At 41.0% G+C, this 24,581-nt stretch overlaps 1 protein-coding gene across 8 annotated transcripts in view; it reads right to left on the reverse strand.

Annotated features, from left to right (window-relative positions):
* The window catches only part of pard3ab (par-3 family cell polarity regulator alpha, b), a 241,418-nt gene that overhangs the window by 164,295 nt on the left and 52,542 nt on the right, over window positions 1-24,581 (reverse strand). The window lies entirely within an intron of this gene.

The following is a 24,581-nucleotide window of genomic DNA, read 5'->3' on the forward strand; positions in this document are numbered from 1 at the left end:
TTCTGGTCTTCATATGAACAAACAATAAATAAACAAATCAATCAATCAATCAAAAACCAAAAAACCCAAGCAGATGACAGTTAAGAGTTAGCAAAGAGGTATTTTGGAACAACTTTCTCTAAAACAAGTCCAATAAAAACATAATTTGCTGACGGGCTGTACTGCCTCCCTAACATAATTTAAGTAAAGCCTCTGAAATGTTGGAAAAAGATGCAACTCTCTCTTCATTCTGTAAATCCCTTTTTAAAGCACAGATTGATGTCACATAGCAAAAATATAGCAGTACTTTGGCTAACACAGCAACTGTAGAAATCACAGCATGGAATAACAGAGCAGGTATGAACTAATTCAGGTGAATCAGTTTAATCCAACTTTATTTACACAGTGTAAAATCACAATAACAATGAGATAATGTATGTTAAGTAGATTTGCTAAACGCTGTCCTTCGATACTTTTATCAACTTGTATCCCCTTTCTTGCACTTAGATTCCTTTATATACTCAAAAACTAACAATTACTGAAGAGCAAATTACAGTGGAAAGTGTGAGTCAGCCCACTTTTCAGCAGTCACTTTCAGCTCGTAAATCATCATAACTCTGGCTAGAACAATATGCTGGCAGCGGGGCCAGAGAGAGGAAACCAGAGGTTTCTCAAAGGGGAATTAATCCTCACGGATGTGTGTTGGGGAGAGGATTGACTTTAGCAAGACGCAGTCACCGCTTGTGCCACATCAGCAATTGCCCATTTTTATTTCATCGAAATTCCCCAGGCTTTTGCGGTGCGACCGTCCAAAAGTTACACTTGCCTTAGTTCTGGCTATCAACTCCAAAACATAAATCTTTCCAAGTTGAGCCTCCATCTATTGAGCGTTTGATTTATTCCCCCGTCACATAAAATAACGTCAAGTCATTACAGTTTCACACAGAATTATATTACATCAACAGACCGCATTTTCCCTCATGTCAAGCTCCACGTTGCATATCCTCTGTTCTTTCATAAGATTTATTTAATCTAAACTGTATATATCAATAAACGCAGATACATAAAACGAAAGTGAGCTCGACTGATTATTTGAGCAGAGGGGAAATTATGCTTGTCATACACACTGCAAATGACGAGACGCTGGATCCTGACACGATACCAAATGTGTCACTGAAATTATAAATGAAAGACAGGATTAAAAATGGTGATAAAACTGATTATTTTTATTATTAGTGATTTTCATTTTAACAAATTCTCTCTTTATGTGTTAACTCTCTAATGCATGGCCACTGCTCGTCTAATTACAAGCAGACACTGGTATCTTAGATTGTTATCTACTTTCACAGGTCCCAGTTTGCGTTTATGTTCTGCTGGTTTGGTGCACTGACAGTCCAGAATGAAGCTAAAGGCTAAAAATGTAATAACGTAAGAAAGAAATTGAAAATTTTCAGATATAAATATTGGTAGAAGGCTATTTCAAGCCAAAATCAAAGAGCTCAAACGTTTTCTTTTGAGTTATTCTTCGCCATCAAAGATTACCCTGATTCTGGGAATCAAAACCTTTCAGTTCTTTGGCTTGCACTATACCAGTTTCAGACCAGGAAGTAAGAGGGCAAAAAGGAAAACCGTCAGCGAAATGAAGGAAGTAACCGCTAAACTTTCACCTACACAGCTGTGTAATCCAAAGCATGTCGTCCCGACTCTCCTCTCAGGTCAAGAAACAGCAGCCTGGAACAAATTTTCTTGGTTACACACTTTATGTCGAAAGTGCGAGGTTGCAACAGGCCTTTTCCCAAAAGCAACAGCCATCAAAGCCCTCACCATCAGCTCGCCAGAGCCAAAACCCACACGGTGCAGACAGGCAGTGACCAATGTTACTCCTGGGTCAGTATACCACAGTATTTATGTGAGGAGTTTAGTTTCAAAATGAGATATCTAGCGATGCGGGAAAAGACGAGACACACCATCAGTTTTAAAGAATGGTTGCAACTTAAAACCTCAGATGACAGTATGATAAAACTCCAAGTTTTTAAAAGATGAACTTTAGATCATTTCTTATTTGAAAATAGATATTTACTTTAAATATTTAAAAATGAAGCACATACTTATTTTGTCATTACATCCATTTCTTTCACTCATGAAATCTATCTGAGGTTTGGGAAACAGGAGGAACACGACTCTTGACAGGTTCATTAGGTAAAAGCAGGAAACTGACTGTACATTATGTCTTTCTTTAGAACCCTAAAAAAGGTGAACACGCTGTGACAAGAGTTATGGTTACATGGTTTCTGCTACATCAGTAACATATGCATGAAGGCGCCGAGAGCGATTTATCAAAAGTAGGGAAAGAAGACGTTTGATTTGTAAACTGAGAGGTTCGTGAAAGTTTTTAATGTAGCTGCTGGTGGAAAGCTGTACGGCAAGGTCATATAAAAAGGTACATTATCACATATCTGGTAGGATATATGGTATTTTCCTCAGCTTTGATTAACAAAATGAAAAGCATGTGGCTTAAAACACAGCCTCTGGTATGAATCCGAGACCTTTAGAACCAACTGGAACAGTAAAGACCGTCTTATTTCCCAGGACATGAAATACTGAAAATAGGGAGAATTGAGTGAAAATGGGGATGACGATGGTGGGGAATCTGGTAGGGAGTTAGGCCCAGATTATGAGGTGTATTTGATGGTCTCGGAAAGGCAAATGCCGTTCGGTCTGCCTTCGCCACAGGATGTCTGTGGATCCAGATGGGATGTGCCAGGGGAACTGTACAGTAGCCACAGAGCGACAAACAGAGTTAGCTGTTCCAAGCTGCTAAAAGTAAATCAGGTGACCTTGTTAAGAATAAGAATAAGAATCCTTTATTATCATTATGGGTTCACAGAATAAAAAATGTTAGATTTACTTTCCCCAAATACATATTGTTGGCAGAAAGCTCACCAAAATGTTGTTTTTGTAATAGCTAGAAGCAAAAATCATTGGCAAAACTAAAATTTGATTAGTATCTAGCATCTGTGCCTGACTAATCAGTTTAGGGCAATATACAGATGAGCCTGTCACTTCTAACTTGTCACGTACGGGTGAACCTCTTGGCATCACATATAAACACTAAGCTGCTCATAGTGTCTAAACCTAACCAGTTCCGGTTTGTTCAAAGCTCCCACACACGACACAAATGATGGCCTTCCTCAACTACAACCTCCTGAGACTCCTAATGTAGCTTCTGTAGCTCTTTCAACAAGGAGCGTTGAGGAATAGTGCATCAACGCAGGGACGACATCCTCAGATTAAAACACAGTGGAAAGTCTCATGTATCACAATGTGTCCTATCTCACTTTGTGTGTAATAAATCTATCCTCCAAAAAAATATATTTCTATTAAAAACGTCATAACTGACAGAGTACACTTGCTTTTCTAAAGCTTCCCTTTCAACACATCGCTGTCCTTGGAGCATTAAATGTGTATTCAGACCTACTACTAAATTCTTGCATTAACTTCACAATGTAGTTAATGCAAGAAGTGCTGGATATAAAAGTGTTTAGTTATTTTGAAACACTCCCTCACAGTGAACAGATATCACTCTAATCCACTCACGCGCTCACATCTACAAGTTTCAGAAACACAAATTTAAGCCTTTGTGGGAAATCACCGGAGAAGAGCTCCCAGAGACTAGAGGAAGTTTTGTAAAGCAAATTCGAAGCGTGCACTATGAACGAAACAAATACGAAACACGTTTACTGCCCCCAAACGCCACTTTTCCCTACATACTTTTACTTTGTTTTCTCGACAGTGTGCAATCCTTAATTACTTAAGTCTGCGTAAAATAGCGTAAAGTTCAAGATGTCTGATTGTTTAAAACTTTCTCTTGCTTTTTAATTTAATTTGACTCATTTTTGTACTCAGAAAAGAGTGTTGCAACAATTAGTCTTTGTGGAAAAGTGTTAATCTGAGCAGCACAAGCCAAAGGGGCAGTGGTTTGGATGTGTGACTGATGTGACTAAGATTAGCTGAGGTTGCCAGACGAGCAATGCAACCCCAAACTCCCACAGAGACTGGGTGAGCTCAATGAGTTTCACAAAAAACACACAAAGGAGAAGGAGATGCATTAAACACAGGGGAACGAGACCCGACACTGACCAGGTGCGAGCCAACCTTCCCAAACCTTTCAAACATCCACTCCAAAAAACACCTTCGTGCCGTTTCGTTCATTCAGTTTCTCATTCAAAACTCAATCTGACACAAAAACACATTCATTTGTGAGAAAGCACACATTTAGGATTACTGTGTAATAGAATTGGGGACAGCTCAGACCAGTGTGAAACAATCCCAGTCACACTGATGACCTACTATCCATTTCACTTTAATTCAGACAATAGAAAACATGTGGGGGGGAAAGCAGTGTGCAGCCTGAGTCGAGGCCAAACGGACAAATGAAAACGGCAATCAAGCAGAGCCAGGAGGGAGTGAGGGAGCGAGGCACTGAAGGTAATTCATTCTCCAAAATGAGAGCAAGGCTGAGCTGTGACTCGTATTCCCTGAAAGATACTCCCCTAGTACACCGCTTTTTACTTAACTCAAGTTCTACTGAACTTTGGCCACATGTACGGAAACAGTACTTGCAAAATATTTACTTTGCATAGCCATATACTTTTATCTTTGATTTCTTTTCTTAAATATAAACTTGAAGACAGCTTTTGGAAGACATTTGTCTTCTGATCTGATCTGGAGCATTGAGGTTTAATGGCAAGGAGGAAAGACATTAACAACAATGAAACAACTGTTGCTGCCCATCAATCAGGGAAGGGTCATAAGGCCATTTCCAAACAATTTGGAGTCCATTATCCACATGTGAAAAACACTTAAGACAGTTGCTAATTATCCCTGGATTGGCAAATTCACCCCATTGGCAGACTGTGAGATACTCAGATAAACTGAGACTCAGACTCCGCAGGCCTCGGTTAGCACGTAAAATATTAAAGTTCATGGCTTGTTTGGAAAGGTTATGGCCTTATGGAACAGTATTCTTTGGACAGACAAGACCAAAGTCAAGGTGCATGGACATAATGCACAGTGTCATGTTTGGCAAAAACCAAAGAACATATCAGCACAAACACCTCATACCAACCATCAGGCACAGTGATGGTGAAAAAGGAAAGAATCAAGGTGTTGCAATGACGCAGTCATGTCCAGACCTCAACCTGACTGGAATGCTGTTGTTTATAGAAGCCAAGCACGTATAGAAGCAGGCGACCCACATAAGGCTTCTCCAAAGGCTCAGGTTTAAACCTGCACTGAGGCAACTTACTGGCCGTCCTTCCTCCTATTCTCTCCACTAATATGGCTTAGACATTTTAGCCAGGCTGCTGGAGAGGAGAGTCCATCCATTAGTCAAACCTCAGAGGAGAAACAGTGTGGCTGCAGTGATGCTGCTGCCGTACCAGTCAGTGTGTTCTTTATTGCTGTATTTAAATCACTTTGGTGAAAATGTATTGCCCCTCCAAATCCATTTCAGTAATTACTTAATGAATACCTACGAACTAGTTATTTATGACTCAATTATTTGATGTATCATTCTTTTACAATCATTTAAATCTGGTTATATGAAATAAAAGATTTTTTCTATCGACTCCCACCGTGGAGTTTTATTTCAGGCTCATCTTCTCTTGTCAAATTAGAGAAGCCTTGTTCTCAACTGAGCCCCATCTGCTCATTCACTTACCTGCGACAACTAAACTGACTATTCTGGATATCTGAGCTTTAAAAAAACAACAACACTGAATAAGAGTGCTGACAGTCTTTCAGCTGAGTGAGAAGTGTGTTTAATTTAAGCTGCTGAAAGCTGATAGATGTTGATACAGCACAAAAAAGAAAGAAAGAAAATCCAAGTGAATAGAAACACACAGACCATTTCCTATGGCCAAAAACCTGATACTGCACGCTGAACCCATTACTGAAACCTCTGTAAGAGTTAAATATCCTCTGGTTTGGTGGGTAGAGCAAAATACATCTATCGGCATGAGCACAGCTTCATTTCTCATTGAGGCTGCCCGCTCTAAAAACAAAATCTCCATCATCATCAACTTATCACTCATGTCATTGACTGCTTTATATACATTGTATTCACACTTAGCCAATTTAGAATCACCAGCTCCTTAACATTCATGTCTTAGAACTGTGAGAGGACCCCAGAGTAAGGCTGCACCACCACTGCACCACCACTCTGACAAGTTTGGTGTATATACACTAACAGCAGGCAGATTCTGGTGTTCACTGTAAACTACAGACTGCAGGACGAGTTCATTTCTATTTCAATATTACTGGAAGTACAAACTAGCCCTGACCACTTCTTCAAACTTAAAATCATTTTGTAACAAATATATACATAAATTCAGTTGTTAGATATCTAAATATTCAATCCCCACTAACATTCTTATCCAAACTGGCCTACTTTTTTAAAAATCAGCTGTCCAGGACTAAAAGGTTTTGGATCTTGAAATCATGTTTTCTGATATGAAATCTCCACACAGTTGTACCGAGCTCGGAGGCCGTTTCTGCAGAATAAACCTTGTGAGCTATGGACAGTTTTTCACACAGTAGCTTCAGGGCCGAACTGTGTGGTGATCCGTCTCTATCATTTCAGTTACCAGAGTAAACAACCCAGACAAGCCAGTGCTGCTGGCTAAAAGAAAATATACAAAATAGCACAAGGAAAATCTGTTAGTCTGCTCAGCAATGCTCACTGATATATTGTGCACCGTATCTGGTGAACCAGTTGTATATTTGTAAAGTAACCACGACTGATCGTTTTAGCTCTTACCTTTGTGAGCCTAAAGAATAGGTCACTCCATTTTTAAGCTCAACATAAATTTTTGGAACTCACGTTAGACTAAATAACTTAAGTACAAAACCAAGCCTGAACCGAGCACACCCCAGCCTAACATATCCTTGTGAAACCTGATCTGACGGAGATGGCACCGACACACTTTACGTCCTGTATTGATCACCACTCCTGCCATCAAACAGAGAGATAAGGAGATAAAGATGAGGCTGAAAAGCAAACGGGGACTCCTTTAATTGAACGGCCAAAAAAAATCTGTCTGTGTGTGTGTGTGTGTAGACAAGCTGGTTCTGGGTTCTGGGTTGAGGGGGTTGTAAGCTAGCAAACTAATGAGCACCATACATCACATGCTATCACTGTTAATCACACTTAGGGCTATATTTAGCCATTTAGCTTTAATTTCCCGTTTTCCATAGAGGTAATCAGTACTTAGTAGGGAACACGTAGCAGGCGATACTGAGTCTAGGTCTGTGTGTGGATGTTTACGTTTATAGGTGTGTTTTAGGTAAGACAAACTACATGAAAATAAGAGCTCTTGGGAGGAACCTGTGGCTCTCAGCATAAACTCATAAAGCTAACAGGTCATCTTAGGTTTCAGTGCCACAGTCCTTGAGACAGCTCCTTGCAATTGCTTTGGTTGCTAGATGGTTACAACAGTCGCCAAAAATCTTCATGAAAGACGCTCACTTGTGTGAAAACTTTGCTTTAAGAAGAGTGTATTTTACTTTGAAACCAAATGGTGTCCATTTCCCGTGTTGCACTTTTCACAGTTTCATTACTGCTTAGTGAGTAATTTGCAAATATTTACAGACAAGTTGGCGTCTTCCACTCAGCCTACAGCAACTTGCAACCAAAGCAACCCCAGGGAGGTGTTTGGTACTGTACAGTATCCCACTTGCTTGCTGTAGTTATCACCTAGTAAGCAAACGTCTAGCATCCACTTGTTAATCAGTTGTAGAGTACACACTTTTCCCACACTTATAGCATACATGTGCTATATATAGCACATATTTACACACCAGTGGTTGCAGGGATCACCAACAGGTCTCTAGCAGCACCTGGATGATGCTTTAGCAGTAATTTCACGACGACTCCAAGCAACCTCGAGCAACCAACTGGTCAAGGAATACACATTTTTGGCATCATGAACAGTGGTTGTCAGATGGACCTTCGGTTAAAAACTCATGAACTACGGCTACAGAAATCAAAACACCAATCACTTACAGCCAACCAGTTATTTACACTTACTTACAACTACTTTGAGATTACATAAAAAGGTCTAAATTCAAATTTAAAAGACATTAACAGACATTCCTTGTTTATGTTTTGCTGCGATGGCTTCCATTTTCATGAGAAAACACACATTTCTTCATCTTAAACAACGGCTTTTCCCCTTTAGCTGACAAAAAAATGTGTAAAGTGTAGAACAAAGGTCTTACTTTTCCTCCATGTGCCTATTTCACGATAACAAACGTGTTATTCATTTTACTCCCATTACGTAATATGAGAAAACAGACAGCACACTTATTGGATGTGTCCTGAAAAAAAGAGAAGTAAACAGGTGAGATATAACGATATATATCGGATGACGATATAAAAACGTCTATCATTTCATTTTACGCTATCGTGTGTTTCTTGGTGTCGCAAAATAAACTGTTTACGGCAATATTTTTTCACCGTTTTGATGGTCACTGTAGTGGCTATATTAATTTCTTAAAGTTCTCTCTTTCTCTTATATTTAATATAACCACACTATAGACGGACAAGCGCCTGTTTTTATGCGTTGTGGTTAGCAACAACGACGGTAACACCATTGCGTGTCCGCGTGTTTATGTACCACATAAAACTTTCACAATAAAGCTCAAGATCCTGTTGAGACTTTTCAAAATAAACTGAATCACGTGAAAGAGCAGATTTACGGATGAGAAGTAAAAAAGTGCTAAAAAAATAAACCTTATACTCAAACGTTAGAACAGGCTTTTCCCCGCAGCACGCCGTGTAATAAATACTCACAAAGAAAACGGCGGCTGTTACAACTTATGTCTAAAAATGTATCGTTTCATGCATCAGTTAAAACACTCGACTCCAGCTACATGACGCGCAGCTGGAAACACTTCCCGCAAGTCGAGCTGCCCGAGATTCACAGAATTTACAGAAAATGTTACATTTTTGTGATTTATATCGTTATCGGACGATAGAATTCTTATATCGGGATTGAGATTTTTCGTCATATTGCACAGCCCTAGTTGACTCAGGTACAACAAAGTTGTTGTTGTTTTTTTGGTTTTTAAAAGGGGGTTAAAAAAAATGGCTGCATAAGATGTAAAAATGTAGATGCAAAACAAAAAAGAGAAGTGTGAGGAAAGAAAAAAGAATAAGTTTGGATGGAAGAAGCTAGAGAGGGGAGAAAAGGAAGAAAAAGGAAGGAATAGATAAGAAAAGGACAAGGAGCAAGGAGATGATGGGGTTAGCAGAAGAATGAAGAGGAAGTGGGTGAAAGGAGGAAAGAGGCGAGACCAATCGTCCATGAGAAAGACTCGTCGGAAATAGCACAAGCTCTCACGATGGAGCCGACGGTGCTTTAAACTAAGCTGTTTCTTCACAGAGCCTGGCTGAGATGCTCAGAACACAGCGAACTGGACAGCTTCCCTTCTCTCTTTGCCGGGAATTATTCTGTCACTCCCTTGGCCTGGACAAGTGGTGCTGGGAGAAGTGTTAGTGTAGCGTGAGCGAAATCAGCGTGTGTGTGTGTGTGTGTGTGTGTGTGTGTGTGTGTGTGTGTGTGTGTGAGTGAGTGAGTGAGTGAGAGAGAGAGAGAGAGAGAGAGAGAGAGAGAGAGAGAGAGATTGCAGCAACACAGCTGGCAAGCCTCACGCTGGCTCGAGTGGTGGGGCATTATCTGTTGCACAATGAAACAGCCATCAGCGAAGAGGAACCCACTCTTTTTTTTAGCAATAAATCAGCTGAGGTAAAGAAGGTGGGAAGTGATGGGAGGCAGGGGGAGGAAAAAGAGGGGGGGTTGATGGGAGATTGAATGGCAGAAAGAACGTTGAAGAAACACACACACTTGGAAAAAAGAAAAAAAGACTTAGACTCTATTGCCTGTATTAAGCATATACTTTATAAGAGACCTTTCAAGTTTTGAAACCCTAAAGAGAAGTCCAAACACATCGCATGGCAGCAGCAAAGGAAATTACTTGTTCACACACAAAGCTAACACACTAATGGGGCTACAACTATTTCCGATGAACACGCATCAGAGTCTTGTAAATATTGTTTTTGGGGGCTGTCCATATTTGGATGAGAGGTTGAAATGCCACATCATCAGCCAACACCAGAGCTAGCTTGTTTATCAATGTGAATCCGTGCACGGTCCCCAAGCACACACACACGCACCTGCAATAAATGCAATACCAGAATGCCATCACTGAAAAACCAGAGTAAACTTCTTGTACATGCTGCACCTAGCAGGCCACACATTTTTCCAGATATCCGCAGTAAAAATGCTCCAAAATCTCAAACACAAAGGAGAGGTCTGAACTCTTTTTAATGTTATGTTTGCAATAATTTTCTGCTTGACAGAAAACCGCAGTCGAATGCTGAAAAGCTTCAACGACAATTCTTCCCTAGTTGTCTGCTTTCTCTCTTTCTGGTCGGTGTAAGATTTTTGGGGGGAGTTTTTACTGCAATTATGGTAAAAATTACATTCACCCATGTGAGAAGGTGCACTAGTGAGAATAGGGGGAAATGAAACTAGCATGACCATCAGTATGCATCAGCCTAATGACTCCCACTGAGCCGAAATGAGTCCAGTGCAAACAAATTACATCAATAACGAAAACACAGAGGGTAAGGGTTATCATGGTTCAGTTTTCATTTACAGTGCTGTGAAAAAGCATTGTAATATTTTCTTTTGCTTCATGAGATTTAATCAAAAGGCTCTACAACTTCAAACATTATGATAAATAAATGAACAAAAGGAGCTCTGCATTAGCTCAAAGAACCATTTATATTAATGACAGCAGTGCCTGTAAATTAAACTGATGTTTTTCATGTTTGCCTGTGTTTGCGCTCAGTCGCTAAAAGACTACAAGACTGTGCTGCTGTGTCGCACTACTGTACTTGCACATATTATACAGTATATTGATATTCCTGGGCATATTTATATGTTACATTGCATTTTACAAAGCTAAGAAAGCAATCTCAAAGTTGAGCCTGATGTTGCCTTCCTAATAAAAGACTGATAGATTAAATTGGAGTAACCCAACTCAATCTAAAGAGCTTAGAAAGAAAAGCGTCTGGACTTCTTTAAGTTCTTAAAGCCGTTTCACTTCTCATCTGAGAAGCATCTTCAGTTCTAGGTGGAGACTCCCAGATTTAAGTCCTAGGGGAGTGTCCCTCAAGGGGGTCATGAACCCCTTAACGATCCTCTACCTAATCACACGAGCAAGGTGTGAAAATGGGTGTAGGTCACAATCAGCCAAGGTTTCAGGTGAACCCGCTGTGAAACCTAGCCCTGCCCTATAATTTGATTTCCTGAGTTCAAAAGGCCCGGGGTGTGAGTGGGCGTTAAGAAGTCTGGGAAGGGATCTCAAAACTGGATTATAGATGGCAGACAGTTGGTTTCATAAACCATCGCCTCTGTTCAAAGATGGTCGATCACAGTGGACATAGATGGCTTCTTTCACTCTTCTTTCAAACCACCTGTCTTCTCTGTCCAAAATGTGAACATTGGCATCCTCAAAAGAGTGACCTTTGTCCTTTAGATGCAGATGGACCACCGAGTCTTGTCCCGTGGAGGTGGCTCTTCTATGCTGTGCCGTGTGTTTATGAAGTGGCTGTTTGGTCTCTCCAATGTAGAGCTCTGAGCATTCCTCGCTACACTGTATAGACACAACCCAACTCACTATTATTTACATGAGTGTGTTAACTTGGAGAACGACCCTGGACCCTTTCGTAATGAGACACTGGACTGGATGAGCACCTTTTCTTCTAACCTGCTCCTACACAGGCTACTTTACCCCAAACCTGTTCTCCAAGTCCATGGAGAAATATATTTGTTGCACTCTGCTACACTTACACATACTGTTGTTCATAAAGTCAGCAAATCAAATATACCCATATGAACAAAATGGAACATAATTACTAAAATGTACTGCTATTAGAGCTTCTCAGCCTGCAAGTACTACATGGTAGAATTCCAAAAACCACACCAATATAATCTCTGAAGACATCATTAAAAGAATATTTGCAGAACAACTATTACCCCTGAGCTGTGTGGGCAGTAACCCATCATAAATAAAGTCCAGATCTGTATAAGAGCAGCCCCGGTGGGAATGAAAGTGCTAATACTAAACATGTTAGTGCCCTTAAAAAATCTGCAGAAACACTTTGTGTTATGGAGGATTTAGGGATACTTTCAAACTGCGTGCCTGTCATTAGACGGCATCTGCGACTTTATGCGCACATATGTCTGTCCAAGGATTTGAAACCTCAAGATGTAAGACTGACCCACATATGCAGCCGTTCTCCAGCCAGGCGGAGGTCTCGTAAGCCTTGCTGTAATTGAGGGCCAAGGGAGCACCTCGGGAGTGACGGTCGTTTAATGAGAAATTATAGTTGTGCTGATGCTTTCAGAAAACCTGACTCCATTTGATAGTAATTACATCTCATATGGTTTCATTACGCAAGCTCCTTATTTGGATTAGGAAATATTACAACTGAAATAGGAGAGGATAAACTCTGCTGGGATTAACACTCATCTGAGACCCGAGACCCCCACAGCCCCTTAGCAACCCCCAACACACACACACACACACACACACAAAACCTCATTTTTGTGTGCATTTGTAAGGGAATTCACTGGTCATTAATACATAAATGATACCGTGACCTTATATGAATCATCTTCGCTTTGTCAATTTGCTCAAATTACAGTGATTAGTGCCATTACAGAAGAACAGGACTAACATAACTAAGAGTCTCCAAGGTGGTGATCACACTAGATTAGCCTTGATTAGGGATGGGTATCGTTTAGGTGTTATCCGATACCGGTGCCAAACCGGTACTTTTGAAACGGTGCCGGTGCTTAAACGGTGCTCAAACCGGTGCCTAAAGAATGGAGAACACAAAATTAATCCTAAAACCTCTCATGTTCAGCTGTTTTTTTTTGTAAAAAGATAACAATGTTAGCCTTTTCTGCAGCTATAAGGCATATATGGTATCACTCTTGGCTGGAAGCAGTGCTTAAACAATGGAAAAAACACAAACTTTATCCAAAAACCTCTCATGTTTAACTGTTTTCCACTTTTTCTTTGGTCATTTTAGCCTTTTTGGCCAGGGTGAAGGGAGCATCTGCCATCAAACAAGAAGACAGCCGCATGTAACTATGACTGTGTTTGCTAGTTCACCTTACATGCATTAATGTAATAACGTGGTGAGCCTACTCAACGTAAATTACACACGAACAACATTAGGCTACTCACGCAGAGAAGAACGGCTGCTGCTGCCATCATCATCCGTCATCATTTCTGCTACACTGGCAGGGCTAGGGGCCAGGACTCTCCTCTTCGGGTTTTTGGGGGATGTTGCTAACTCCGGGTCCGATAACAGGCACCACACCCGCAGTAGATGTGCTCGGTGTGAGGTCTCGCAGCAAGCTATCAAATACGGCGCATTTTTCGGCTTTTAAAAAAACGCTATGCGTCGCCAGGTGTTTCATCGGATTCGAGGTGTTACCTCCTTTGACAGTATCACAGTATCAGCTTAAAGCACTTGTTGCAGGCTGCTGAGTTTACATATTTTGCTGTGAAGTACAGCCAGACTTTTGACCACTTCGCTTTGGGCATTTTTAATCTGTAGCTCTGCTCTAAAAGAACGTACGTACCTGGACCCGCCTACTATCCTCGGAAACGTAAAATGATTGGCTAGAATTCAAAGTGTATCACAGCTCAGGAAAAAAAAGCACCGAAATAAAGCACTGAAATGTGCGCTGCTTTTCGGTCTGGTTACTACCGTTTATGTCAGAACCGATACCGGTACCCATCCCTAGCCTTGATGCATACACAACTGGCTCCGGCGGGTTCGAAGGATTTTGTGCACTCTTGATATTTCCCATCTACTTCTTCCTGAAAACTGTGCATTTCTTAGAAGCTGTTTAAGCTAAAAGAAAGGTACAACTCAGTGACTGCTTCAACCTTTATTTCACTTGGGAGGCCTTTCTGGGTCAGTCTAACTGCTTTTATGACCACTGTTGACAATGGGACACCTAAAGTTTGCATAGAGAATATTTCAGGCTGCGGGAGCTTTCCCATTACCACAGATAGTGCACTTGAGATTTGAAGTGCTTCTGCTAAGTCAGAGGTAAGAGCCAGTGGATTTGAGGTGCAGTGGTATTAGCCCTGCGAGTTTAGGCTTTAATCCAGGCCGAGGTAGCGCAGACGTCAAGGTTTTCCTCGAGTCTCTCTTACACCCACACTCACTCTCAGGAGGAAACACACACCCCCACAAGTTGACTCTGTGCAAATTTATGAGTTCTAACCTGCATACACACCAACGCAGAAGTTAACTCTTACCTTAAAAGAACCCGAAGTTTCCTCATCTCTCTTTCTCACACACATACACCTCCCCAAACCCATCATCAAATCTCTTTGCCTTTCACCACCTCCATCCTCAGGAGAGGAGCCCCAGCACTGAAATCTAATTAAAGGCTCCATAAGCAGAGCTCAAATGAAACTGTCACATCAAAGTCGCAGCTGGGACGGAATGACACAAATCAATAAGATTGAGAGCTTTGGCAGATCCCCCTGCACCCCGGAGACTCCTGAGCAGACCTGGGCTGGGATTACGCCAGTCAGACTCCACTCAGGTGGGAGGAGAAAGGGCTCTTCTTTGTCTATCTATTAGTTTCTATGTCTGCCCAGCAAAATCCGGATTTAATTAAGAGTGTGACTTTGATTAGTTTCACCTTCTTCACCCTGAGCGCACTACAGAATCAGGTTCTGTGTCTTTCAAAGGTTATCTCTGATCTACGACATTTTATTTCCAATTCTTCTCAAGTCACCCACTTTATTTACTGCCGGGTGTGTCGATAATAAACACACAATACATCCCTTGGTTTTGATGCTACAATGTACAGGGTTTAGGTAATAGTTTAGCCCACCTGACTCCCAACTCCTTGTGGTTGCACTTAAACACACTGAGTAAGCGCCTCCTTCCCACAGGCAGGTTTAGTGTTATGACAGGCCATATGCTGAGTTGGTTTCCTTTAATTTTGGTAAATAAACCGAACAAGTGAGTGAAAGTAAAACATAAGTACAAACAACTGAAAGCAACAGGGGAAAAAAAGTACATCCAAACTTTTGTCCACCCTCTAAAACAGGGGTGGGCAACTCCAGGCCTCGAGTGCCGGTGTCCTGCAGGTTTTAGATGCGTCCTTGAGCCAACACAGCTGATTTAAATGACTAAATGACCTCAACATGTGTTGAGGTTCTCCAGAGGCCTGGTAATGACATAATCATTTGATTCAGGTGTGTTGACGCAGGGTGATATCCAAAACCTGCAGGGCATCGGCACTCCAGGCCTGGAGTTGCCTACCCCTGCTCTAAAATAAGGCCACTGTGTCATGGCTACCAACGTCCAAAATCACCTTTATTGGATCTTTGTGACGCCAGCCGAAGCTTTCAAGTAATATTTGACCCTGTGCGGCAAAAAGCATCAAGTTAAAAAAAGAAAGAAACAAAACAAAGCTTAGCATACTGCTACTAGCTTTTATTCTTATGTATATGTACATTTATGTATCAATGCTATACATTTAGATCTTGCTTTATAAAATTCAACTGAATGTGCGTCATGTTTTTGTTTGTTTTTTTATCTGTCCATATATTCATATAATGTACTCACATGAGTAACATACTGGAATATAAACTGGTTTCCCAAAAAACAATGTTTAATTTAGGAGCGCTCTGTCCACTCAGGTGTCCAGTGTAACCACAGTAAGAGCTGAGCAGCTCTGCTGAGCAGGTGGTTGATTAAGGGTCTTGCTCAAGGGCACACAAATGATGAAAGTGCTACTTTTTCACTCTACATATTTATCCCACTGTTCTGGGAACGGCACTAGTCACAAGCTTGGATTTATAAAAATCTGGGTTTCTGACAAAGGATCCAAGTTAATATATTATAGCTCAATGTGAGTCACACTGTCTGTGAGGGAGCTATGACAGCCAAGTGGGAAACTTTATTTCTTGTAAAATAGATTGTTATATGGATTTTATTTATTTTACCAGCCTGCAAAATGAAGCGCATTACTTCTTAATAAGTGTGCAGCCATAACTTGCTGCTCTAGGTGTTGTTCAGAAAGTGGCCCGACTTTCAGTGTTTCCTTTTGCATAAATCCCCCACAAACTAGCAGGACTAGTAGTATCAGACAAAGCGCAATATTAGGATGATGTTTTTGACAGAACTTATAATGTAAAATGAATCCCGCATGCAGCAGGTTTCAGTGGACTGTTGTGGGAAGATTCAGAGGATTTACAGGTGAACTGGAACAACAGTTTAAAGAAGGGAGAACGACTTGCCTGCATGGATGAAAGTCGAGAAGATATTGAAAGGAAAACATGAACATGAAAAAAAGAGAGAGAAAATACAAATGAGTTTCTTCAGTAAGCCAGTGCACCTCTTATAACACACCCCAAAACCTTTCATCTACACTATAACTTAACTCAAAGCAACAACAAGGTGTTTGACACTTTCACATGTTTGGGGCGCAATTCTGCAACCCCCCCCCACGAATCCTAAAGTTCACTAAGAGAGAGCCAAGAGATATTTCAGACAACATCAGCTTTTATTGGCCAGGATTTCATTCGTGCTGTGTGAACTAATCTCCCCCCGCAGGCTTCAAACCTAATTATACGTTACACAATATCAAATCGCCAAACAACAAACGCATTGTTTCCATACAAAAACCAGTGGGTGCCAAACAGTCTACTCTTTTTTTCCCTCCCCCATTGTAATGATTTAATTTACAAGTAAAAAGACGAAACTTCTTCTGCTGAAATACATCAACGCTTGTCTGGCATTTTTTTCCCCTCACAACGAAACAAACCTTGTGATACGAGACGTGACGGTGCGCTATTCAAATACAGGTTTTAACTGTGGTTTGAGGAGATTTGATTTCACCATTAAGAAAGTGTTGTGCAATTCAAGTGTGAGAGGCTAAATATGCATCTGAAAGCAATCCTCTTGACTTTAACGGTACCTAAACAGCAGATTCCCATTTAATCTAACATTTTTCTCCAGTATCCCATGCTTTCCATACCACTTAGGGAATAAAAAGTACATTATCCCACTCTCTGCAAAGTAATGCTTGTCTTAAAAGACACTGATACTTAACCGAATACCAAGGGAATAGGAGAGTGGGGCCGACTACGCCGCCCTTGTTGTTGAAATAAGCACTTTCAGTCTCGCACAGACAGCAGAAACCTGACAACGATACCTTACACAATGGCCATTGTAGGAGGCAAAGCCGTAAGGGAAGAGCAAGCAAATGGGCTAATTTGCTGTGTGAACAAAAGGATGTTGGTGACAGCTCAGCAATGACACATTTCTGTTGCATTAAGGCGCGAGAGGGGATTAGAGAGAGCGTGCGATCCCGTCTTGTCTGACTCTGATCTCCGTGGAAAAGACGCTGCGTGGCTGACAGAAAAATGTCTACAGGAAACAAAATAATAGGAGCAACAACAGAAGCCTCTCATTCACTACATTTATCCTTTATCCATCCTGAAGAAATGCTGCAAACAAAGGCGGTCACTCCTCACGTCACCTTTACGGATCACACTTTGTTGTCTTCCCTTTATTCCTACAGAGGCAGCGAGTAAAGACATCTTTTTTCTTTATTAGTAACAACACGTGAGCTGACACTTCACCACTGCACACCTTCCTCTGCTATTTGCACTGTGTCGTACGTCCCTTGAAACAATAGGGATGCATAACACTACAGAGTAAATGGTACAGGCCATAAGCTGAAATGGTCACATTTGATTTTATGGGAAATGCACTAAGGTTATATTTAAAGTTATATCCAAATATATGTTACTCTTAGTAGAACTGTTGAATTTCAACTTTCAATGCATAAAGCTGAATAAAGCTATTTAAGAAGCTGTCTGTAGTCTATATTTTGTAAAATGTGAATGGGTACGAAACATCTAAGGAGATCTGTGATTGGCCCGAGTATAGCCAGATGATTTGAGCAGCACTTCTAGTTTGATAAATAATGTACACTGCAAGTGAAAGATAGGCTATGTTTCTGAGAAATGCTAAATTGTGAATGAAACACCCTGAGACCTCGTTTCAGCCTTTCCCCAAAAAAGATTAGTATAAAAGACGAGTATGAATTATCTATTTATCCTCCCTTTAAAGTGAAAACACTCAATGAATGACTTAAAACACATAAACTGGATTAAAAGCAGCATTTTAACTTCCGAGGAAAAAACAATATTTTTAAATGACTTATTTGTTTTCTGTAGAAAGATCAAAGTGCAAGTGCAGTGATTTCAAAGATGTGCTGGTCAGCTGTTGTAAAAAGAGCCAAGCGTGAATTCAAACTATCAACTGACTGCTTGACCTTCCTTGCCTCCCCATGAACCGTGGATTGTGAAGGAGAGGAATAAAATCAAAATGAAAATGAGCTACCTCACCTTTAGGATGAGCAGCCCGGTTATTTGGAAGATGCTCGGGGTAGAGCTGTTACTCGTCCGTATTGAAAGGAACTAAGTGTGTGGTTCAGGTGTTTGACTAAAATGATGAGGCATTTCAGGCATGTCCAACTGGCATTCCCAAGGTAAATCCAATATATGCGGGAGAGCTGTCTTGACATGAGATAAAAAGTTGCTGATAAAAAAAATAATCCATAAAGAAACTCATTTTTAGCATCTGACGTAGTTTTCTCTCTGTGCTCCTGAATATTGACGATATATGTTGGATGGATCTACTTGGTATTCTGAATTTGGTACACTAGTCATGCATGACAGATAAGCCCGTGCAATTCATCACCAACCCTGAAGCAGAAGGTGCACTCTGACTAGACATGGAAACACACCGTTTCACAGTGCGATTCCTAACACACATCTTTGCAAAATCCGAGGTTGTATGTGCACGTCCAAGTTTGACTAAGCAAAGAAAGAAAACGTGATATTTATGGACGTGAATTCATTTGCAAACATGGCGACTCGCAATCTCCTTATATGGGCCAAGTTGGACTTCTGCATCCTTGAGTCTTATCTCAATTCCCTGAAAAAGCTTCAGAAATAAGTTCCCATGACTGAGTTAATACTCATATAAAGTCCTCTTACAACCGTTATGGAATAATTGCATCATCTTCATCATCTCCATTAAAAAGCTTTCTCTCTGGCTGATCTGAGACAGATTTGGTCTAGATTGGTCTTGATGAGCCCTGTCAGACCAAAAGTTCAACCTATCCCCAGTTGCACAGTATCAAAGGCTAAAATTCCCATGATGGGCGAAGGCCTGGGTGGTACTGAGGAGTTTAAGACAGAAAGACAGGCAGAAAACAAGCGGAAGAGATGGACAGGAAGGGAAAAAGAATCAGGCGTGCAGAGAGATGGAGCTCTCAGTGGCTCTGGTTCAAAGACAACTGCACCGGGGCTCTCTTTTAATGTTAATTCAACCAAACGGACAACAAGTGCTGCTCTGCTTCTCTACTAGGCAATTAATCTTGCGTGAGCCAAGCAAAGAGATTTCAGAGAGGGCTAAAATAAGTCTGCATAATTTTTCTGAGCCAATTACCGTGACAAGAAGAGGAGGGGTGAGGAGAGTGAAGGGGAGAGGAGGGAGAGAGGTGGTTGGACAGAAAGAGAACGAGGAAGGAGGTTAAGGAAAAAGGAGGCATTTGGGAACATAAATGAGGATACGAAACAAAAAATGAGAAAGTAGTAAGGAAAGATGCCACGACTTGGTTCTAAGGTCAAAAAAGTGCTTGAAAAGCAAAAAGAGGGCTATAAGCTGTCAACAAGAGCTCAGAGTAAGACTATCCCAACTTGTCAAAATGAAAATATAAATCAGTGTGTCACAGAAATCACTAGTCCTCAACGTGCATGAAAAGGGGATGTGAAGTCTGATACTTTGAGAGCTTAGCTGTCAGTAATGCACTTACTTTGATAGATAACCGTTATTATAGAAGACACCATCATCAAATGATGCTGCTAACAGAGATATAAAGACACTGAAGGCGGCTTGTACAATGAGATGTATAAAAGAAAAGATGTATAAAGAAACAGGATCGTTTCGAGGAACGTGAGAAAAAAATATGTATAATTCAGAGCCAAACTGGTATCGATATTTGGTGCTTTTAAAATCTGACGCGTCCACCAATTATTTTTCCCGTTTGCTTTCAGACACAAAATATAAAAATGCATTTTCCATTATACATTTGACATTATTTATGAGTCCTTACTAATTTAATATGACCGTGCTGTTAAAAGTCATGGATTACTTGTTTACGACACGCCCAGTTTTGTTCAGATCAAATGGTGTTGCCATCAAAGAAGCGCCCTCTGGTGGGCACGTTAGAAGACTTTTCCAATCACTCAATATATTGGTAACAGCCAATATCGGCCCTGCTGATATATCCGTCGAGCTCAAGTAGAAATTCCGTAGAATTGTGACATTTATGGTTTTCAAGGTTTTTAGCGTTATTTTTCATCGTTTTTATCGTTAACTCGGTTTCCCTGGGCCTTTCCCCGTGTGTTAATAATAATGTATACTTTACTTTATTGATCCCTGTGGGGAAATTCCTCTCTGCATTCACTCAGTGAAGCAGCGGCCAGCCATTGGGCGCCCGGGTGTAGGGATGGTACGTTGCTCAGGGGTACCTCAGGGTAGCCATTTAGTGGATTTGAACCCCCAACCTTCCAATCATGCTACCGGTACTGGTTTTATTTTGTTGTATTTGTCTGCACCACCTTAAAGGCTGGTCTGTGAAAATATTGTCAGACATAAACAGGTCCGTGGCGCAAAAATGGTTGGGGACCGCTGCTCTAATACCAATAGGGATGTTTCACCCCCTTCAAATTAATCCTTAAAACATTAAAAGGGTCTGGTGTTTGTTCCTTTCTTTGGTGACCACATTTACCAGGACATTCACAAAGACCAACTCAGGACATTTGGAGCCTTTTACGAGTTGCCACAGTGTGTTCTAACTCATTGTGACAGTGTGGGCAAAAACATCTCAGGAACAGCAACGGCAGCAGAAAAGTCCCCATGCCTGGGGTCTGACTGGTTTTTGAGTGGTTTGTGTGTCTGAAATAACGCTGCACAATTACACAACTGGTTCTATGACAGGCGAGAGGGTCACAGTTTCAAATGTAGGGCGCAGCTGTGTGGATCCAGTATTGAATTGCAATTATTGTTGCTACATATCAGTGTAGTCACACTACAGTCACGCAGATAAAGGTTAAAGAGGTGTTAATGAAGATAATTACAGGCTCTGTATATTAAAATAATAAAGTCTGCATAAGGCACTGATAACATTCTCTTATTTGAACTTTAGGTGTTGAAGTCGACGTATTTCCAAAGAAGGCTTATGTGTGTATCTCTGTGCATGACCGTATGCCAAATATAATCCGGTCTATGTTCTGACACTGTGTCCACACACGTTTTTATTTTTTTTTATTTAAGTACATCACTGTGCTCATGTGTGTCTGCTCTCTCCCCTGCTGTTCTGTGAGAGATTGCGAGGGTTATTTCATAAAGGTCCATCTCCAGCCCTGCCTCAGACCGAATCATCCCGCCAGCAAATCTCATTTAGACCAAAGCCCCGGGGACATGACGGCCATTTCTGCTGCTAACTCTATACTGCAGCAGCCTGCAGCGACGTTGCATTTGGAACAAAAATAAAGAAGCTGGAGGACGCCGACTTTGCCATTACACTATCTCACATAAAATGTAAGTTTTAGATCACATTGCAGAGTTAAAGCTAACTATCATCAGATTCTACTTTCGCTCCGGAGACCCTTTGCACACATCTGCAGGCATTTTCACTGGACACTGTGGCCTTAATGAAAATCTGTCAATCTGACATTTACATTGGCGGTGATTTCACCACTGCTGTTTTCAGAAAGCTTCTTATGCGGTCTCAACATCTGGATGCATTTGATAGGCATGAGATCAGATTTTGCCATTCGAGGGCTCTGTGGCAACATCCACAAACCTTTCACACTCACCTGTGTGCAATCTCATAACAAACATGTTGCCTACTAACAGTTTAGATACCTGGCTATAATACTCGGAAACCGAGTAAATAACTATGCAGATGCTGACTGCATCAAACAACAAATATACCATTACTTTACAGAGATGAAATTTCCATGTCCCACATGTCTAACATGGTTAGTGCCAATATGCTGCATAAATTGATGAATGATGAGCTTTACTCTTATTAAATTGCTGAAGTTTCCATATGGTTCTGTGCTGCGGGAAGCAAGGAGGATCACAAGTGTGTACCAGATAGTGAGTTTGAGCCTAATGCGAACCAACACCGCAGATCCGCATCTCACATTCACAGACGATTCTACTGCTGCTCGTCCTCCGAGAGCTCCAGGAGCCAAAGTCAGACTTATCAGCGTCTCTGTTATGGCAACAGAGCTGATTAAAAATGTGTTTCTGTGTGTGTGCGCGTGCCTGTGTTTGCATCGTCTTCATGGCTGTCTCTGTTATAGCAACCAAATGTTTGGGATGAGGTTAACAGTAACTGAGACTGTAGAGAGTTCTTGCTCATCACATGGGTCCTGACTCAATTATTATCTTTTTTTTTTAAAATCACTTTGGGGCCCAAGCATTGAACTTTCAATGACAGATGAATCAAAGCTCTTAGTTTGGAACTTCAGAACTAAATATTTCCTGTAATATCTGATTTGTAAAAATGTCTTTTTGGAAATACATCTGGAAATCGTTTGCCTAAACCACAGTCCCTTGTGACTTTGGAAATAGTAAAGTTTTCCTCTTTTTTTTTGGATGCACAATCACTTTCCTACATGACTGTACCCTGGAAGTTTACCACAGTCTGCAGACATAGCAGCCATTTGGTTCATAGGTCCTAACAGTTGTGTGTGCAAGCACCATGGCTACAAATCATGTACGCGTTACATTTTTGCTGACTGTGTAGCAATTATTTTTGATTAGCTTTTGGAAGTTTTGGCTGAATCATGGTTGCTGCTTGCAAAAACCATCAAGTCTGCAGTTTTTAAGTTTTGTTTAGTTTTTTTGGTGTATGGTTTAAATTTTGCTTTTAAACTCACTAAGAACAAATTCTACCAGAATGGTAGAAAAATGTAAAACACATGTGATTTGAATCAATAGGTCCAAAATCTGCTTAATTAATGGCAAAGATTGTTAAAGGCCAGAAATGACACAATACAAAAGGAGCCATTATACCACAAACACATACTTTACATCCTTCCCACACTTTAGTCACTTCATATATCAGACGATAACAGGATGTCTTCCCACTTGGGTCAACTGCTGACCGGAGCGTTCAGAAGTGGTGTTTAGATCTGATAAAAAACAGCCAGAAAGTAGCGCGGCTGGCCGCAAGTCAAGAATCTGCTTACTTAACACTCACGTAGAGTCCCTCAGATCAAAAAAAAAAGAAAAAACACACATATGCTTCTCCAGACTAGCCGGGGTGAACTTGGCACTTGTTGATTAGCCGTAATGGATTTAACATGCGCTGAGAGCAAAGAGGCACTGGCCTTTATCCCCACATGCCAGAGTTTGTGAATGAAGGAATAAACGAATGGCAGGATATCAGGGCACTCCATCACATCCGGCAGCCCCTCAACCTGCAGCTCCCGATAATGTGGCCATCTGTTTACACAGCCTATCAGGCAAAATGCTGCTCACGCCACTCTGAGAAAAGTCTTTTGTGGCAGATGTAAATATGTGAAGACACCAGGAGATCTGCTCAATTGCACTGGAGTCCACTTATCACGTACTGACGCAACAATTTTGCCTGAATTGTGTAGATTGCACAAAAAACCCCTGTTGATAAAACACATTTCTTCGGGTTTCATCATTCAGTGATCTCAGAAACACAGACCGTTTGATTTTTCTGCTCATGTTTATGACAAATTACTCTAATTACTCCAAAAGTCAGAACAGATCATTATTAAGGTGGAATGGAATGGCCTGTATGACACTCGGGCGATTAAAGGTTAAGGATGTTCTAAAAGCTGAAATGGTCCACGGTTCAGAGGTCCAGTTGACTGAACTGGCAGAGGTGAAGCCTAGCAGATCTGCAAACGCCATTCAAAGTGGCAACGGTGCATAATTTAAGCCGTAAGTATCAATAGTGTGTTAGCAGCCTAGCAGTCCAAAGCTATTCTTTGTACCATCAAAACATGATTTTTAACTTGGTGACATTTTAAGACTCACCTTCACACTGGCTTCATTTTTATTTTTTTAAGGTTGTCACTTCCTTCAGAAATTATGTTAGGATGACGTCAAAAACAGTAAGCTTTTCGATTAATCAGTGATTTTAGGTTTTAATGCTGTAGTTGTCACACATGTGGTTCTGTTTAGTCCAGTATGTACATTCTTTTCCCCCCAGCAGCTTAATATTATTGTAGTCCCCCTTGTGCCACTACGACAGCTCTGACCTTGGGCTATCAACACAGGACCTCTAAGGGTGCCCTGTAGTGTCCGGCACTGGGATGTTTTTATATGCTGCAGTTGCCAGGTTAGGTCTTTG

The sequence above is a fragment of the Perissodus microlepis genome, chromosome 18, assembly GCF_051167445.1.
Source record: "Perissodus microlepis isolate ML-2025 ecotype Zambia chromosome 18, ASM5116744v1, whole genome shotgun sequence".
Taxonomy (NCBI): Eukaryota; Metazoa; Chordata; class Actinopteri; order Cichliformes; family Cichlidae; genus Perissodus; species Perissodus microlepis.